The sequence below is a fragment of the Cheilinus undulatus genome, linkage group 13 (assembly GCF_018320785.1).
Source record: "Cheilinus undulatus linkage group 13, ASM1832078v1, whole genome shotgun sequence".
Taxonomy (NCBI): domain Eukaryota; kingdom Metazoa; phylum Chordata; class Actinopteri; order Labriformes; family Labridae; genus Cheilinus; species Cheilinus undulatus.
The window spans coordinates 1,970,616-1,983,433 of record NC_054877.1 but is presented as its reverse complement, the minus strand read 5'-3'; positions in this window follow the sequence as shown (position 1 = coordinate 1,983,433).

The following is a 12,818-nucleotide window of genomic DNA, read 5'->3' as shown; positions in this document are numbered from 1 at the left end:
TCCACCTCACAGTGGTAGCTGAAGACCCAAACAATATTTCTGGCACAGTCCCAAGGCAATCTGATGGAAGATTTGAAATTAAAATTCTTCTCAAATATGCTACAGTAACAACCCAACTGCCTAAGTTTCAAATGAAATACTAAGGAAAAAGTGCCCGACTTTAAATTGAAATATTTAAGAAATCGACTGTTTCCACACACTCATTCCACCTCACATGGTAGTTGAAGACCCAGACAACATTTCTGGCACAGTCCCAAGGCAATCTGATGGAAGATTTCAAAATAAAAGCCTTCTCAAATATGCGACGACTCAACTGCCTCACTTTTAAATGAAATACAAAGGAGAAAATGCCCAACTTTAAATAGAAATATTTAAGAAACCCCCTGTTTCCACACACTCATTCCACCTCACAGTGGTAGTTGAAGACCCAAACAATATTTGTGGCACAGTCCCAAGGCAATCTGATGGAAGATTTGAAAATAAAGGCCTTCTCAAAGATGCTACAGTAACAGCTCAACTGCCTAACTTGAAAATGAAATACTAAGTAAAACATGCCCAACTTTAAATTCAAATATTTAAGAAACCGCCTGTTTCCACACACTCATTCCACCTCACAGTGGTAGTTGAAGACCCAAACAATATTTCTGGCACAGTCCCAAGGCAATCTGATGGAAGATTTCAAAATAAAAGCCTTCTCAAATATGCTTCGGTAACAACTCAACTGCCTAACTTTAAAATGAACTACTCAGGAAAAAATGCCAACCCTCAAATTGAAATATTTAAGAAACCGCCTGTTTCCACACACTCATTCCACCTCACAGTGGTAGCTGAAGACCCAAACAATATTTGTGGCACAGTCCCAAGGCAATCTGATGGAAGATTTGAAAATAAAAGCCTTCTCAAATATGCTACAGTAACAACTCAACTGCCCAATATGAAAATGAAAAACTAAGGAAGAAATTTGCCCAACTTTAAATTGAAATATTTAAGAAACTGCCTGTTTCCACACACTCCATCTCAAAAATGCCATTTTCATTGTGCATCTGCCTATCTTTAAAATGAAATAATTAAGAAAATAACTCCCCAACTTTAAATTGAATATTTAAAAAAGAAAAAAAAATGGTACCACACACTCATTGCACCTTAGCGTTATAGTTGTAGAACCCCACATTATACCTCGCTCAGTAATATGGCAATCTGGTGTAAGTTTAAAAAATAAAAGCTTTCTCAAATACATTTTCTTTTAAAGACAGAAACCCAGGTTTTCAAAAGACATGTTTCTATTAAAGACAGAAACCCAGGTGATCAAAATGGCCATGGTGGGTCTTGTCATAGTACTGACAGGTATGGGGACACAGCAGCCTCTTTGTCACTATGTGTGTGAAAAACTAAAGAGATGTTTTCTACTCACCACTGTTTGTAGAGGAATGACATTCTCCTGTCCTTCAGTGATTCTGTCATACAGCTCCCCACAGGACTTGGGCGCCTGTGTTACTGAGGACTCCATTGATATCTTTGCCAAGTCTACACCGCCTCTCTGGCCACTCCTGCAGTTGGCTCCATCATAGGTTTGGCAAATGAGCTCCGTCTCGGGACTGTAGCTTGCTATGATCCTCATCACCACAGCTTCAGCGTCTCTGTTGAGGCTAATGTCAAAGAAACCAGGCTCACATATTATGACGCTGTCATTCACATACACTGAAAAAAAGTAAAACAATGCTGTTGTAGGATTGATGTGATTTTTCGTTTATAACAGCCAAAAATTATTGATTTGTTCATTAAATCTAAATCTTCTAAATTATCTTAATGGTTGAACCTATTTTTTTATTTAAACTGGCAGCTGGACACCAAATTAAATTGGATCAATGTATTTTTATTGCATTAAGCCTGCTGTGTGCATTCCTAACAACATCCCGTAGGTCCCGAGCGGATTCAAAAAACACGATGCAACAGCAGCTGTCACTTTCTGAGTGGCTCTCCCTCTGCATTCCAGCACAGGCATCCAGCGTTGACCAACGTGCCGGAACATGTCTGTTGCGGCCTGTTATGCCTGAATAAACGTTAAAAAGGACATTTTGAAAACTGGCCTTCCAACTTCCACTTTAGCTCAATGGGTTTCCCTGCTGACCTGTGACTGGGAGATTAATGGTTGGAATCCCTGTCAAATCCTAAACTTTGGATAGAAGTCCTTTGAACATCAGGAGGGCAACATTCAGTCCCTGCAAGAATCCTATACTACTGTTTTTTCAGCAATAAACTTCATAGGCATGTTTTGGGGACCTCTGAGACCAATATAAACTTGTCTTAAAGGGCAAAATATGTCCCCTTTAATACATTTCTGTTCTCCCATCGGGCCAAAGTAGTGAGAGTTTTCAGGAAAAAATGTTGAGTTGACTTTGAAGACTTGCGAGAGGCATGGTGGCGCAGGGGTTAGTGCTCTCACCTCACAGCAAGAAGGTTGCTGGTTCACTTCCTGGTCTGGGCCTTTCTGTGCAGTGCTAGCATGTTCTCTCTGGGTACTCTGGCCTTCTTCCACCTCCAAAAAAAGCTCATTAGGTTAAATGGTGACTCTAAGTTGGCTGGGATAGGCTCCAGCCCCAACTAATCTTTATAAAATGGTAAAAACATTTTAAGTTCAAATGAGTGGAATATTTATATCGGTTGATTAAGGGAAATTTTAATTTTTAATTTTAGGGATATCTAAAATAATTAGGTTTCCTAAACATAGTTTCTATGTACATTTACCTAATTTGAAAAAAAAAATTGATTTTATTCAAAATGTTTTGTGTGATTGATTACTTCATCTTTTTTAAGTTCAACCAATGTTTTACTTTTTTCAGTGTAGCGGACTATAACTGTCAATAATATGTCTGTGGTATCATCCACCTTGACTGTGCTGTATTTGTTTCTGTAACTATTTCTTCCTGAGTAACACGAGCAGTGCTTTCTATGCTGTCATGTTGAATGGTCTTTTACGGTTATTTTTAGGATTTTTGTGTACTAAATTATGTAATTATCTTTAACAACTCCAATATCATACATTTTAGTGACATGAAACTTACATCACACATCAGTCATGTCCTCTATTTTAAACTACAAGACCTATTTTGGCAAAAACAGTTTTACTATATTTTTTATGATTTGTTATGTATTAGATTAGTTGATAAATATTTGGTAACTCCAAGATTATACATTTAGTGAAATGAAACTTACATCACACATAAACCATGTCCTGGACCTTATACTACAAGACTTATTTTGGCAAAAAAAAAAGTTTTGACTATAATTTTTAGGATTTTTTACATACATTTTAATGACATGAAACTTACATCACACATCACTTATGTCTCTCTTTATAGTACAAGACTAATTTGAAAATAAAGTTTTTAATGTAATTTGTATGTTTATATATATATATATATATATATAAATATATAAAATTAGGTAATAATCTTCAATAGCTTCAATATCATACATTTAAGTGACATCAAATTTACATCACACATCACTCATGTCCTCTATTTTATACTACACTGTAAAAAAAATTCCGTTAAATTTACGGTAAAACGCTGGCAGCTGTGGTTACCAGAGATTTACTGTAAAAATTACGGTGAGAATGTATGAGAAAAAACGGTGTTTTCATTCTACAACTGTAAATATTACAGTTCAAACCTGTTTTTTTTTTAACTGTAAATTTCTGTTAAAAAAATACAATATTGTAACCGTTTATACAAGGATTTGCTGTAAAAATAACAGTTATACTGTAACCATATTTACAGTAATTTGCTGTACAACTTACTGTAATTTGATGTAGAAGTTACAGCTCTATTACAACATTTTCTACAGGGATTGGCTGTAAAAATAATGATAATGAAACAAACCTGTTTACGGTAAATTACTGTAAAAACACCAGAAATCCTGTAAACCTAAATACAATCTATCTCAGTAATAAAAACAATAGACCCGTATAATGTTAACGGTATTTTATTATAACTACTTAAATTTTACAGTAAATTACTGGCAGCTGTGGTTACCAGAAATTTACCGTAAAAATACAGTACAAAACATGAGAAATTACAGCTGATATTTGCAGATTTTACGGTAGTAGCAAAATACTGCCCAACTTTAAATTTTACAGTAAATTACTGGCAGCTGTGGTTACCAGAGATTTACTGTAAAAATTACAGGACAAAACCTGAGAAATTACAGCTGATGTTTGCAGATTTTACAGTAGTAGCTTAATACTGCCTTACTTTAAATTTTACGGTAAATTACCAGCAGCTGTGGTTGCCAGAAATTTACTGTAAAAAATACAGTACAAAACATGTGAAATTTCAGTTAATTTGCTAGATTTTTGCAGTAGTGCCCTAATACTCCTACTTTTAACAAAGGATTCAAGCTCTCTGATAAACAATAAGAAACTCTGCAGTTATATGTTTGCAATAAAAAACCTTTCAACACATCTGATAACTTGTCTGTATACTCACAAAGCAGTTTAGATCTTGGAAAAAAAAGCTTGTGTCCATATGTATGACAGGTAGTCCTTGGTGTAATGCATGAAGATGAAACAAAGTCACTTGCCCCTAAATGATTCAAGAGTAATGAGTCCAGTCTTGACTGAAGAAGGCCTTCCACTTGGGAAGCTTCACATGGCCAAGAAACTTCATCTTCTTGAAGACTCGAGCACAGTTCATCAGGTGTTCTACTTTGGACTGGCTCCATCCTCTCTGCAGGAAGTACAGATACAAAACAAAGTTAGAGTGATTCAGTGCTTCAGTTTAATGCCTACACAGATGTAAATTTGAGAAAACTAGGCTCTAATAAGCCATGCTTACAATCAGCACAACAGAATAAAATAAACAGTGTGTACAGTACATACAGATAGCTTCTATAATAGAATATGGTGAAGAAACGCAAATGTACCCACAAGTGCCAGCTATTAAGTCAGCAATCACCTAACAACAGCCAATTACTTTTTCCGTTATTGATTATAATGAGACAGTTATGACATATTAATTGCAATTTGCTTTTCCTTTATAGTTTAGAGCTGTGGTGCCCAGGCTTGTATCCACTGAGCTCCCCCCTCCTTCACATATCCAAGAAGATATGGACCCACACAAAAAAGTGACATAGCTATTGCTGTAAAAACTAAACATAAATTTGAATTGATGTCATTATTTAAAGCAGTTTTAATTTTGGCAGATATTTTTAATTTTAGTCTTAGTTTTAGTCTTTAAGTGAAATGAATTTAGTTAGTTTCAGTCACATTTTAGTCATTTCTGTCCATTTAGTTTTAGTCCATAAAAAGTCCTCACATTTTAATGCTTGGACTTTTAGTCCAAGCATTTATTGTCTTGCTTAAATCTGGTACCAAGTCATAGTGGGATGTTCTCTGCACCCTGCCAAACCTGGGGTCCCTGCTTTCTACAGCTGAGAGACAGAAGAGCTACAGCTGCATTGTTTTTTGACAGAATTACCCACAGTGGAGAGATATCATGGATTTTGAATGTCCGACTACATTACATTCTAGTCAAAAACTAAACTTAGTTTTTGTCAGTTTTAGTCATCACAGATCTATTTTTGTTAGTCTTAGTCTAGTTTTTGTCATGGAAAACAAAGCTGTCGATGAACATTTTTAGTCATAGTTTTAGTCGACGAAATTAACACTGGTTTAAAGCTACACACAATAGCCCAAACCACAAGTGTTAGCAAAAGACCTTGGTATGAACCATTCATAAGGGTTATATTGTGATTTTAGGTAGTTGAACCACAAGATAAATATTTGCAAACTATGCTCTTTATTTATATATTTACTTGTAAGACCACCCAAATAAATATAGAATTTGCTTTTACATGTAAATATAATATATAATTTTATATATAATTTCTATATAATTTCCCTTTGGGGATGAATAAAGTTTTATTGTATTGTATTATTGTATTGTATTATTAGGGTAAGCCTACCCATTAAGCCCAGGCACCATTTAAGCCCACTTGCGACTTTGAAGTCAATTAAAAAAAAAAGAAGAGGGGCCTGTCTTATGCTATACATTATTTTGTCCAGTCACACAATTTCTTAATTATATGTCAGTTTTTGTTTGAAACAATCACATTTGTAGATATTGAATAAGGCCCGCCTACATTTGTGCAGTCTCTAGGAGGCTCAGATAAAGTCGCCTCAAAACTTTGGTGTTTTGGGACCCTCAGAAAAAACCTCTTTTCAACCATTTTCAGCCACTGACTTGTTAAGTACATTCATATTATGTAATTTGAGAGATTATTGATTTGTTTTTTTGTGTATAAACAGGTAGTTTTTGTAATTTCTTACTATTTAGTTTTATGTGAAAAGATGAGTCATGCTAGCTAGCGTGTGAAACTAATCACTAGTCAATACATGTAGCCCTACTGATAGATACACTGCTTAATGATTAAAAATGATAAGTACACAAACTAAGTGTTTTCTGATTCATTTTACATAAATCTTACATAAAACTTTGAACAAGAATTCCTTGATAATTCAGAAAGTTTGGCAGAAGAGGAATAACTGTGATGGCCAGTTTTACAGCATATTTAGCCTACAGGCATTTCTTTAAACATTTGTTTAATTTTGGTGAGAACATATTATCTTCATTTCCCTGGTAGTCACTGTAGTACCATTTAAGCCCAGTGTGTTCCATTTAAGCCCATCTGATGTGTTTCAATAGAAAAAAATGAAATTTTGAGGTTTGATAGCTTTTCGCTGTAATCATGTTGGATGTTGTTATACTAACTTCATTAACACGAGTACATCACAGATCACACACTGACCAGAAGAATTGTTATGTCAGTTAATTTTGCATAATCATTTGTTTATAGTGAGAAAAATGCCAACAAAAAAGAGGAATTACAGCAACTGTCCTAAAATCATCATTGTTACAGCCAAACATTAAATCCAAGTTCAATAAGATATTGTTGATTCACTGTAATGTCATTTAATACTTTTAAAAACAAACACATTTTTTTATTTTGTCAATATTGAATCAAATTTTGTCAATATTAAATAAAATGTTCAATGAAATGTTAAATACTGAAGCCAATGAAAATTAGTTTTAGGCCTACTTAGTCATGTTTGTGGTGGTCCATTGTTACAAGCCAAACATTAAAGCCAAGTTCAAAAAATAAATTGTGTTTAACATGTATAACATGTTACTGAATTAATATATGTTTACTACTTGAAAAATGTAATAATTTTTAAATTTCTGTCAATAAACGTGGTTGTGGGCTTATTTGGAACACGTGGGCTTAAATGGTACTTAGGTACCAATTAAGGCCATGCCAGACTTTTGACTTTATTCATAACATTTCTTTAATTTGTTCTTTAAAATATGCATAAGTAAATAAATATACCTTCAAATGAGGGATTAATCCTTCATTCTAACAAATTATCATGTTTATAAACCATCTTAGTGTCTATGAAAAATACGTGAACTTAGATTTTGGTGGGCCTAATGGGTACACTTACCCTAAATGCTTTGGGGTACAAAAGGATTTTGCTGTAACAAAGATGATGGGCGCTGAATTTTAAATCAATCATAATGAAAACATATGACTCACACAGAAAACTGTATTGGCCCCCATATGGTGTGATCATCAGAACACTGAGAACAAGCTGGACAAAGCAGTGGCATGGCAGTATTCTGGGTATTTCTACATGACCAGATTAATGCAGTGCTTGGTGTAAACTACATAAAATAAACATAAAATGGCTTCATGTTGCTTAAAGAAAGATTAATCTAAAGAATTTATTGAGGTATGTACAAATGCTGTGCAAGGCTTACCATTATTAATCCTTGATAACTGGCATCTTTTTAGAAGAGTGGAATACCGGAGACAGTATAAAGTAATGGAGTCCTAGTCACCACTAGCAGAAGAAACAGGACCTTAAAAAAGAGTAAGGAAAAATAGAAAGACAAGGTAAAGCACCAAATCATGTCAACTTAGAAGTTTTGAACACTTATGTATGCACTGATTGCAAAGTACTATCCAATTTTGAATTCACTCAAAAAGGAGGACCCAATCTCTTCTTGTCCCGTGAGCTGAATGTCTTGTCACATCCCTTGTGTTTTGTGGCAGAAGCTACAGCAGACACAAAATGCAGACATATATGTAGAGTGATCCAGCTGTCAAGCAGTTATCAGACGGGTGTTGCTGTGTTTATATGTTCTTCTAAAATCAACACTAAGCTGTGACTGGTGCCACCCCCTCCATTTAGAGTGTGTGTTGATCCCACAGCTCTGTAAGTCATCTTGCTTGCCCTTGCGCTTTTTCTGCTCACAACAGTTTTGGTTTAGAAAAAAATGCTGCACATCTATTTCTTTTTTGTTTTTTAAATTTGAAAATTTGGATACTATCAAACCTAAAAATCTGAACCAGAATCTTTATTGTCATTGTACACAAGTACAACGAAATTTTGCACAGTTCCATTCAGTGCAATTATTATTACCTCTGCCAAGGAGGTGATGTGATCGGCAGGGTTTGTTAGTTTGTTTGTTGGCAACATAACCCAAAAAGTTATGGATAGATTCTGATGAAATTTCCAGGAATGTCAGAAATGGCAAAAGGAAGAACTGATTTGATTTTGGGACTGATCCAGATCATCGTCTGGATCTAGGAATTTTAAAGGACTCTTCACTATTGGGAGATAGGGCTAATGGCGGAGGTCTGCGCTCTCTGAGTGCTTTTCTAGTTTATTATTGCAACTGCTCTGGGATATGTGCTGTTTTTCAGTCTGTTAGTTTTGGCTCTTATTGTCCTGAACCGTCTTCCTCAGGATAGCAGTTGTTACAGGTGACGATAACACAGTTATAAAAATAACTGATATTGTATTATATGATGCACACGGCTGGAAGGAAATAAAACATTTTGCCAGCATTACACTATACCATATAACTACCTCTAAAGAGGAAAAATTATTACCTCTGTAGGAACTCCTGAGTGGATCCCAATGCTGGTCAATGCATAGCATGAGCTGCCTTGAAGCCTAGCAAGAGGCTCCTGGGAGGATGATAAAAGTAGAAAAGAATTACAAGCAAATCATCCATTACCATCCAAATGAGTCCTTAAAGTGTTTCTGAGATCCACTTACTACAAAAAACAATACATGGGGCAGGCTTTCCACTGGTACCCCATCTGGCAAGAATGTTTCAACAAGGCAAAAGAGGTTGTCTTCTTTTTTGTCGAAACAGGAGAGAAGCCCTTTATGTCCTCTGAGCAGCCCTCCAACTGTCCTCTCTGAATCTTGAACTTTGTGGCATCCTGCAAAAATCAAGTGAGCAATTAAATCTTTAGTGCCATGACACTGACGTGCACATATCCCCGTTGTGCATTTAGGAGGTGCTGGAGCCAACAGGTAGTGCCCAGGACCACCACAGTCCACCACCACACTATCCCCCTTATTCCTGGGGCCGCTACTGTAAATGTGAATATGGGCGAAACTTCCGGTGCCAAAACAGAAGTAGGCTACATTAAATACATGTATTCTAGTACAGCAACTAACTATAGACGCTAACAAAGAACGACAGTTGTTTCAATAGGAATTCTTCTGGAATTTGTAAATATTTATATTTTTGTTATCACATGTTCACATTGTTTGTATTATAAGCTGTAGATAAGTAAATAAGGTGGATACCACATTATTCCTGGGGGCCTACTGTAGCTATGAATGGAAGTGGAACTTCCAGTACAGTAACAATAATAGCAAAAACATGATTTTTCCAAAGGCTTACTAAAGTGATTTAGTGTCAACAGTGGTTGTTCTGAAATAAATAAATATTTGCTGTAATAAATACTGCTTCATTTTTGTTAAATCAATGAGCTGAAATGTTTTAATCATATTTTCTGTAATGCTCAGTACCTGCTGCTATGTTCATGGTACTAATATTATGACAAAGTTAAATATGTCTCTCACAACATGCTGTCCACTGTCTAAGTGCATCGGGGATGTGATTCTTTTAGTATTAATTTATCATTAATTCTTAATACAAAACTTGACATTTACCAAACTGAAGAGCTGGCAACTTGAGTCATGGATAATTTTATAAATATAATTCCCATATTTAAGAGGGATTAGTTTGTAAAATGAGAATTTCAGCAACTCCACAAACTAGAAATGTATCTTTTTATACCGATATAAAGCTACTAAAGTTAGCTAAATATGCCCTTGTAGGTTATCTAAAGTAATGTCATCAATTTGAACTCTCCAGTAGAGGCTAGAGAAATAATAATAATATTATCACGTCTGAGGTGAAGCAGTCTAAGTTTATGTAGTTTGGTATTAAAATTGCTTTAATAGTCACGTTTAGCATCTCGTTTCTATGCAAAGTCCCATTTAGATAGAACGGAGCGGAAGTTGCGCCCATATTCATGGAGGGGTAGGGATAAGTTGGAAAGCCTGCCTCAGGGGACTCTGAACACAGATATGAATATGACTCTGAAGGGGAAAAATCCTTCACCTTAGGTCGCTCTGAAGCATCAGTGCTGCGGCGGGACTCTCACTTTTTGGCTAGGGGACATCAGGGTCCTCACGGTCACTCCCACCTCATCTGGAAAACTCCGTCCTTTTTCTTACCCTCTTCCCAGTGTTCCCAGTATCCAACCGCCCATTTTTTGTGCATTTTTCAAAAGTCTGAAGTGGGCGGAGTTAGCTCTGAGCTTGGGGTTCACTTATGGTCCCCAACACAGCAAGTGTTAAACGTTCTCCACGCTAAAATGACAGCAAAAAATACAAATCAAACAGCAATGTTGGCTGGTCTAGAATTGAAACAAAATGCCTCCTGACCCATTTAACTTCTACCTATAAACACGTGGTGTTACTAAATGAAAAGAACTCAAGAAATATTTGACACTACGACAAAAGAAGCTCTACATACCTTACCAATAGCTCGTAGGCTGATGCTCCGGGTGACGTCGAATTAATACACGCCAATGTCCTGCTTTGTATTCCATCTTCGTTTGCAGCTCGTTCTACGAGCAGACAGCAACTTTATGAAATATTTCCACAGAAGACACGAAAACGCTGTAGTTTACCAGGCAGCCGTTGGCGGTTTGATTTTCCAACGAACCACACACGCATGCGTATAAGGTCCTTCTTTCCCCGCGCCTGCGCGAAACCGTATTCGCGCATGGCAATTGACTGCAACCACAGTGCGCAAACGCATTTCGAGAAAGCAGCACTGTTTGTGTACATGGAGGGAGGTGACTGAAAACTGTTCACTCTGTAGCTCGTTTCCAAATTGTTCCATTTTTAAACACCCAAATCGCTGTTCTAGTACAGACAGAATAGAAAACGTTCCTGTGTAGACAGGGTTGAACAGTTTTTCAAAATTATTTTTATATATTTATTTTTTATATTGATACAACTTTATTGAACAGATTCCAATAGTTAATCCAGCATTGGCACATGAAACAAAACGTATTTACTAGACATAAATAACCCCACATACAGGTAAAGAGAAGTTTAGATTAAATTACATAAGGTATGAGAAGTACATTAAAATTTCAGAAACTAAACCATGGTTTCATATTTGATATTTTTTTTTAAGAATTTTTTGCCCCTTAGAAATCAATTTGATAGACTATATGTACAGTTCCCATTCATTTTTAAAACTGATTATGGAGGGTTTCTTGTCATTCTATTTGCATTCATGTTTAAGTTGTTTAACCAGTAAAAATAACTATTGTATTTATATAATGTATATACTATATATTCAACTGTATTATATACATATTATATATACAGTATGTATCTCTCTCTCTCTTTATGTATATATAAAATAGTTCTTGTTATATTTCCTATCGGTAATATGTGTCATCCAATTTCAGTTCTGAAAGATTGACTGAAACATTAAAGTACATCAATGTATTTTGTGTTAGATGCATTAAAGGAAGTGGAATGGCTTTACAAATGCAATGGCATTCTTTGTGAGAGCAATTAACATCATTCTTTTCCAATAAATCAGATAAACTAAAATAATTGACCACTTTCATCCATCAAATTAAGAACAAACAAAATGATGTTTGGTACCATTCTTGGTTTCAATAAGGTTTTCATATTAACTGTAACTGTCCGTTTATTTCACAAGGCAGCATCATGTGGTGTAGCACTGAGAAACAAATGTGAACATAACAACAAATTGGTGCTTGTTCACAGGTTTTGCAGGTTGACAGGTTTTTACTGTATTTTCTACAGAACTTTCCTGATCATGAAGTATTTTTAACCTCTTGTCCCTGCTAAAATTACGGTATGTGATTGCAATTTTTTTCACAGATTTTTACTGTGAATTTAAATGTACATGAGAGAAAAGTCTGTAATTTTAACAAAATACTACTGTAATTTTTAGAGTAATTGCCCGTCTTGAAGATTACAGTATTTTTCCTTTATTTTCACAATCTTCTTTCGTTTAAACGGTACAATTTTGTAATTATTACGTACTTTAATTGTAAAAATTTATGTTTCATACCGTTGCTTGATTTACAGCAATTCTGTGTATTTTATACAGTAATATATGTTTATTTGTTTTACGGTCTTTTACTGTTGCTATTTGACAGTCTTTTGCCGTATTTTCTACGGACATTTTTTACAGTGTACAACATTTATTTTGCCTAAGAAGTATTTACTGTAATTTTTACGATTTTTCATGTATTTAATTTGGCAATCAATCTTTATTAACTCCAATATCATACATTTTAGTGACATCCCACATCAATCATGCCCTCTACTTAACACTACAAGACTTATTTTGGCAAAAAAAAAGTGTTTACTGTACATTTATGATTTTTTA